The following is an 8,481-nucleotide window of genomic DNA, read 5'->3' on the forward strand; positions in this document are numbered from 1 at the left end:
TCATTCCTTTATGTAAGCGTTTGAGATAGGCGAAAACCCCGGGGAGATTCACACACAAAACCGTGTTTGTGAGGCAGCCAGATCAAGGCTCGACAATCCTGGATGAGCCTATGTGTTTTAAAACTTTTATTTTCTTTTGTTATTTAAAGGCTTTCATGTTTAAATCAATGCCTCGGTGGGGCGGGTGGAGGAATGATTCTTCCTTCTCGGTTATTAACGCTTACGTCGGCCATGCGGTGATTAGAAGTATTTGTTCATGGTAGGTTGTGCCTGCTGCTGCTGTTAAAAGAGTAAGAAAAAAGCGATTTTTATTTCAAGCATTTTAGAAGCAGTAATCCCGGGGGTTAACTTTGCTTTCATGCACGCTTTAGTAGTGCCGTAAGATGGAAAGAGGAAAGAAGAGAGAGAAGCTAAGCTCCTTAAAGAGGTCCTAGGCACAGAATTAGTGTTTAGGCATTTGTAGAGGGACTGTCATATGGAAAAGTCTTGGAAATAATTTAAAGCAGTAAGGCTGAGGAGAAAATGGAGCTGCCTAAAAGGGCAAAAACAGTGTGAAGCTGAAAAGATTTCCTAAAAGGAAAGGAATTATAATTTTTAAGAGACGCATGCTTTTTTTTAATACTCTGAAATTCTTCATGTAAAAATAATCATACAAACACAGTTAACGCTGAAGCATTTAAAAACATTATTTCTTCATTTCCTCTGTCTTCCTTGCCGGTTTGTCAGCACTGTCTTCATTACTTCTAATCTGCTCAGGCCTGATTTCTTAATTACTTCTCTGGACCTCAGTTACCTCAACTGTAAATTGGGGATTGAGACTGTGAGCCCACACGGGACAGAGACTGTGTCCATTACCACATATCCACCTCAGCACTTAGTTCAGTGCCTGGTACATAGTAAGCGCTCAACAAAATACCACCGTTATTATTATTGTATTGTATTCTCCCAAGTGATTAGTACAGTTAATAATAATAATAATAATACTTAAAGTAGTTGTTAAGAGCTTACTATGTGCCAAGAAGCAGCATGGCTCAGTGGAAAGATGCTGGGCTTTGGAGTCAGAGGTCAGGGGTTCAAATCCCGGCTCTGCCAATTGTCAGCTGTGTGACTTTGGGCAAGTCAATTAACTTCACTGTGCCTCAGTTACTTCATCTGTAAAATGGGGATTAAGACTGTGAGCCCCCTGTGGAACAACCTGATCACCTTGTAACCTCCCCAACACTTAGATCAGTGCTTTGCACATAGTAAGCACTTAATAAATGCCATTATTATTATTATAATTATCTAATTGTTGGGGTAGATACAAGGAAATCAGGTTGTCCCACGTGGGGCTTGCAGTCTTAATCCCCATTTTACAGATGAGGTAACTGAGGCACAATGAAGTTAAGTGGCATGGTCAAGGTCACACAGCAGACAAGTAGCGACGCTAGGATTAGAACACATGTCCTCAGACTCCCAAGCCTGTGCTCTTTCCACTAAGCCATGCTACAGTTCTCTGCACTTAGTAAACGGCTCTGCATGTATCTGCTCAATAAATACCACTGATTGTTAGGCATAATAATCCCAAGGATAGGAATGAAATATATGCTAAAGGATTCATTTAAGGAAGAACTGTTGTGCTCGGTGTCTTTAGAATGATGGCCTACGGTGGATTTTAAAGCCAATCGACCAATATAAACAGCATCGTGTCATGACACCAATACCCACTCTCCTTTCTATTTAAACCGTGAGCCCCATATGGGACAGTGACTGTGTCAGACCTGATTAACATGCTTTTCTATCCTAGGGTTCAGAATGGTGCTTGGCACACAGTGAGCTCTTAACAAATACCATAACAATGATGACGTATTCCTCAAAAATCAAAGAGAACCTTTGCCAGGTTCTTTCCCAGCATTTTGCAACACTCAGCAATAGGGAAGGAAAAAAAAAAGGCACCAGATGAAATAGTCAATAACTTTGTGGTTGATTTAGTGGAAGCCTTGTGGTTTGGCCCTCCATTTTCATTCCCTGGTGATTGTTTCATTTGTTTCTGCCCACCAACGACATTGCTCTTCCCAAAGTAGCTTTGCAGGAGGCGCGATAATGATGATTGTGATATTTGTTAAGTGCCACTATGTGCCAAGCGTTCTACTAAGCGCTGAGATATTTCAAGGTTAATCAGGCTGCACACAGCTGCTGTCCCATTTGGGGCTCAAAGTCAAAGTAGGAGGGAAAGCCGATATTTATGGCATTTTATATTTATATTAATGTCTGTTTCCCTCTCTAGATTTTATGCTTGTTGTGGGCAGGGAATGGGTCTGTTATAGCGTGTTGTCCTCCACCAGGTGCATAGAACAGTGCTCAGCACATAATAGAATTCAATAAATAAAATTGATTGCTCGATTACTTAGTGTTTTCCTAGCTAACTCCTAGCCAAAAGAGTCCCTGGAGTCACTGTAAGATGCTGGACTCCAGTCAGCCTTAATAGGGTCCTGAAGCCCTCTAAATTTCTCATTCTTCTACTGCAGGTTTGGGGTGTCCACCAAGTTCCACCTCCCCCGTTTCTACCACCACTCTCCGAGTGAAGCCCAGGCATCTGCCTGAAGGGGTAGAGGTCATCTGTCATGTCCACTCTCTCTCCCCCCCAGAGTCACAGTCCAAGCCAGCTGGTGCTCTCACTGGCCTGGTCCATCAGCTCCAACATCTCTGAATCCAGGCTCCCCTCGTATAGTAGTCTGGTCGTTGTGGCGTCTTCCATGTTCCGCTTGTGCATGTAGAATCCCTGGACTCCCACATCCTCGCGAATGTCTGCACCGGAGACCTTCTTCATGGCTCCTTTCCTCCCTGCCCAGAGAATGGGAAAGGTGAACTTTGCTTTGAGCATCTACACACCCTATAATCTACAAGACTGTAATAATAATAATAATAATAATAGTAATAATGGCATTTATTAAGCGCTTACTATGTGCAGAACACTGTTCTAAGCACTGGGGAATTTACAAGGTGATCAGGTTGTCCCACGGGCTCACAGTCTTCATCCCCATTTTACAGATGAGGGAACTGAGGCCCAGAGAAGTTAAGTGACTTGCCCAAAGTCACACAGTTGACAAGTGGTGGAGCCGGGATTTGAACACATGACCTCTGACACCAAAGCCCGTGCTTTTTCAGGCACTGTTTCACTTAGAGCAGTGCTTGGCACATAGTAAGCACTTAACAAATACCTTAATTAGTATTATTATTCACTTGCCCCCGAAACGGACACTCAGAGAGCCAAGCTGCTTCCCGCAGGGTAACCTTGCCTTAAGAATTATGAAACCTGTGGAAAAAATTTGCCAGCCTCCCTGTGCTCAGGGAAGTAACCCCCATCCCAGTCCTTCTGTCTCTAAGCTAGAACAAATCCTCTCTAGCCTTCAGGAGGTGTTTGCTCCTACCCTCCTGAATCTGCAAAAGCTTTTTTTAAAAATTTTCTTTTCCAATCTCTGGGAAGGCTTTAAACAGTTGACCCTCTACCCTTGGGGTCTCTTTGACCAAGCCCACTTGGCTTCTGGACAAATCCTCTCTGGCTGTCAACTGACTTCTCCTTGCTCCCTTGATCATTTTTCTATGAAAATATTCGGGCCATGTTTCCCCACTCCTCAAGACCATCCAAGAGGCCTTCCCTGACTAGGTCCTCCTTTTCTCTTCTCCCCTCCCTCTGTGAAACCCTGATTTTTTTTTTAATGGCATTTATTAAGCTCTTACTATGTGCAGAGCACTGTTCTCATTTGCTCATTCTCCCTCCCAGACCAACAGCACTTACGTACATAACTGCAATTTATTTTTTTTATATCAATGTCTGTCTGCCCCTCTAGACTGTAAGCTCATTGTGGGCAGGGAATGTGTTTATTGTTATATTGTACTCTCCCAAGCATTAGTACAGTGCTCTGCACATAGTAAGCCCTCAATAAATAGGATTGGTTGACTGACTGACTCTCTATCCTTCTCTCTGACTGATTCCACTTACACTTTGGGGAGGGCCATCAAGGAGTGTCTCTCCTGGCTTCCTCCTCCCTCTTCCAAGTCATCACAATATTGAATCTCCACTTTACAGATAAGTAAGCTGAGGCAAAGAGAAGTTAAGTGACACAGAGAATGCTTGATAGACACCACTGAGTGATCAATTTACACCAGAGCTTGGGTGGCACATTTGGGATTTGAGATTGTGTTTCTCCATGGTTTGATTATTTTCAAACTAGCTCATTTTCATTCAGGATCTGAGTTGTAGAGCATGCTCAATTGGCATGCTCAATTATCTGGTTATGTTCAGGCAATTTTGAGTCTAACATCACAGCACCAAGAGGAAAGTCCAGATGATTTTGTCTGGATGTTTTTAATGTGTTATTTTTCCTACAAACCCCTTCTGAAAACTTAAACTTCCGAGTGTAAGTTACAGACATGGCCATATCTCATATTTTGGACCGCCCAAGTGGGTTTGGTTGGTTCTTGAACACCTGTGTTGGAGGGCAAGCCAGACAGCTCATTACAAAACCTTTCTTCCAACAGGTCTCTCGTTCTAGCCTAGGTTTTTGCTCTCCTGTTCGTCAGTGATGGACTTTATTGAACCCTGACTGTGAGCTAATCACCTGTCCACTGACAGAGCTATCAGCACTATTTCAGGGATTTTCTATATAAGAAAAACAGTATCTTGTTTTACATTTCCACCCCTGGTCCAAAACAAATGCTAAACCTGATTTTCTTGACAGTAAATACTGTGACCTTTGAATTAACCACAGGATATGTGACCGAAAAGATCACTTTACTAAAGTAGAAACATTGTACAATCAATAAAGCACATCATTTAAATGCTTTTTTGTATACACTCTAATGCAAAAATAAGTAGAAGCTACCAAAAAGGGCATTTGACAACTAGCTGTTTAATGAACCACTTAAAGATTTACCTTCCCTGCCTTGGAAGAGGAACATCCTGATGATTTAGGTAATTTTTCATTTAATACAAAAAGTGTAGAAGGGGAAGGTAGCAGCAGTTTCCTTTTGTCTGATAACCAAAAGCTAGATTTTCACAGGCATCAGTGCCTGAAAACACACACATGAAAACAGGCAATCATGGACGCAAAATACCCTTTAATCAAGCAATTGAGAGTGGGTCCTGAATTAAGCACTTGGGAGAAAACAATAGAGATAGTAAACATGATGCCCACATTACCTTCAGGATCCGGCCATCTAGCAGATTTCATCAGTTGGCAGTTCTCCAGAGTCAATGCATAGATGCGGCCTGAAAAAATTATCTGGATAATTCAGGCAACTAGCCATTAACATTTTGGTGGGAATAATAATAATAGTAGCAGTGGTATTTGTTAAGTGCTTCCTATGTGCTAAGCACATTACTCAGCGCTGGGGTGGATACAAGCAAATCGGGTTGGACACAGTCCCTGCCCCACGTGGAGCTCACAGTCTTAACCCCCATTTTACAGACGAGTGAACTGAGGCACAGAGAAGTGAGTGACTTGCCCAAGGTCATGCAGGAGACATGTGGCAGAGCTGGGCTTAGAACCCATGCTAAGCATTTGTATTCAAAAAGAGAACTTTAGCCATACCTGCAGAAGCACAGTTTCTCAGGATCATCATCATCATCAATCATATTTATTGAGCACTTACTGTGTGCAAAGCACTGTACTAAGCACTTGGGAAGTACAAGTTGGCAACATATAGAGACAATCCCTACCCAACAGTGGACTCACAGTCTAAAAGGAGGAGACAGAGAACAAAACCAAACATACTAACAAAATAAAATAAAATGCATTTCTAAGGATCATCCAGAAATGATCAAGACGGCGCTAGTAATAATTATAATGATTACGGTATTGGCTGAGTGCTCACTATGTGCCGGGCATTGTACTAAGCGCCAGGGTAGAGACGAGCCTATCAGCTAGGTGATCTGCGTTGTCATTAAATAGGGATTACCTTGAGATTCCATTGGGAAAATTGTGATCTCTGATTCTTGAGCTTCTCTATACGCGCTGCAGCCTAGTGGGTAGAGCCCAAGCATGGGAATCAGAAGGATCTGAGTTCTAATCCCAGCACCATTGCTTGCCTTTTGTGTAATCTTGGACAAGTCACTTCACTTCTCTAGGCCTCAGTTGCCTCATCGGTAAATTGGAATGGTGAGTTCCATGTGGGACATGTATATATGTATACCTGTATATATTTATATATGTTTGTACATATTTATTACTCTATTTTACTTGTACATATTTATTCTATTTATTTTATTTTGTTAATATGTTTTGTTGCCTGTCTCCCCCTTCTAGACTGTGAGCCCGCTGTTGGGTAGGGTCCATCTCTATATGTTGCCAACTTGTACTTCCCGAGCGCTTAGTACAGTGCTCTGCACACAGTAAGCGCTCAAAAAATACGATTGAATGAATGAATGAATGAATGAATCGGGATAATGAAAGTATTTATTAAGCGTTTGTTATACACTAAGCCCTGAGGCTGATACAACGTTACACTTTTGGTAAAACCATTGAACCGACTCTGGGAGGATCTAAGTAGGGTGCTCTTGTGTCTACTATACTTCTGGAAAGTGGATGGATTCAAGTCTTATTAAAGTCTAGATTGATTACCTTTATAGCTTCCTCCTTGTCTCTGTGACCTTTCACTCTATTATACAAGAAAATTAAATTGTCTTTGCTCCAGCTATTCTTGTAAAGCTGTGTTGATGGCTTCCTGGTATTTTATGCCCCACTAATTGTTGGCAAACTAATGATGCGATGAATAGTTCTAATATTTTCCCAGATACTGATGTACCAGCCTACAAATCACAGATAAATTATTTTCCCTCTTTTGTGTCAGTTGTCCTGACAGCTCCACATCTCCCACACTCAGGTACCTATAAGATCCTTGTGGGCAGGGAATGTGTTTTCCAACTCTGTTTTACTGTATTCTCCCAAGCACGTAGTAGAATGTCGTGCTCACAATAATAATAATAATGATGGCATTTGTTAAGTAAGCGCTTAGTATGTGCAAAGCACTGTTCTAAGCACTGGGGATGATACAAGGTAATCAGGTTGTCCCATGTGAGGCTCACAGTCTTAATCCCCATTTTACAGATGAGGGAACTGAGGCTCAGAAAAGCGAAGTGACTTGCCTAAGGTCACACAGCAGACATGTGGTGGAGTCGGGATTAGAACCCATGACCTCTGAGTCCCAAACCTGTGCTCTTTCCACTGAGCCACACTGCTTCTCCTATAAGCACAATAAGCACTGGTTAAATAATATCGATTGATTGGTTGATTGATACAGCATCGATCTTTCATGACTTCTCAAACATAAGGGCTAATGGTAGCAAATTGGCAACAGACAATTCCTTCAAGGCCAGGGAAGGTCCTGATGGTAACATTTTTTCAGTACCCCCTCTCTGCTGGAAAATTGTTTCGGGTTATTTTGTCTCCCATTGGCTATACTGCTTTCCTGGCTTTAGGTTTTCTCATCTTGGCCCTTCACAATTGTGCTGTTTCCTGGTGCCACAAATGTTCCAGTCTTTTACGGTCTTCTTTTTTTCCTCCAACTTTTGAAATCAGTACACCTCTTGCCAACTTGTCACTCTGCCCTAATATACAAGTCCACTCCACGATAGAACTGCGTTATCTTTGAAAATATCTTGAGTCTTTGGGTCACGGGACACATTTTCCTATCAATGCTATGTTACAGATTAGGATCCATTCTAGACCCTCTGAAAGAAATTTGCCTTCAGTAAGGCTTTGAAGGGAGGAAGAGAAGTTGTCCATTAGATAAGAGGAGGGAGGGCATTACAGGGTAGAGGCCGGTCTAGGCCGAGAGGTCAGCGGCAAGATAGACGAGATTGAGGTAGAGTGAGAGGGTTAGCATTAGAGGAGCGAAGTATATAGGGGGTTTTAGTAGGAGAGTAGCAAGGGGAGGTCGGAGAGGGCAAGGTGATTGAGTGATTTATAACTAATGGTAAGGAGTTTTTGTTTGATGTACAGGTGGATGGGCACCCAATGGAGTTTCGTGAGGAGTGGGGGAACATTGCCACCACGTTTTTGGAAAAAAAAATGATCTGGGCAGGAGAATGAAGTATGGACTGGAGTGGGGAGACACAGGTGGTTGGAAGGTCAGCAAGGAGGCTGATACAGTGATCAAGGGGGATAAGGCAAGTGATTGGATTAACATGGTAGCAGTTTGGATGGAGAGAAAATAAATGGAGGATTTTAGCAAAGTTGTGAAGGCGAACCGACGGGATTTAGTCATGCATTGAATATGCGAGTTGAATGAAAGACAGGAGTCAAAGATCATGCCAAGGTAATGGGATTGTGAGACAGGAAGATTAGTGGTGCTGTCTACAGTGATGGGAAAGTCACGGGGGAGTACAAGGTTTGGTTTGAGATGATGGGTGGATATTCAAGTAGAGATGTCTTAAAGGCAGAGGAAATGTGAGTCTGCAGAGAGGGAGAGTGATCAGGGCTTGAAATGTAGATTTGGGTA

This window comes from Tachyglossus aculeatus, chromosome X1 (genome assembly GCF_015852505.1).
Source record: "Tachyglossus aculeatus isolate mTacAcu1 chromosome X1, mTacAcu1.pri, whole genome shotgun sequence".
Lineage (NCBI taxonomy): Eukaryota > Metazoa > Chordata > Mammalia > Monotremata > Tachyglossidae > Tachyglossus > Tachyglossus aculeatus.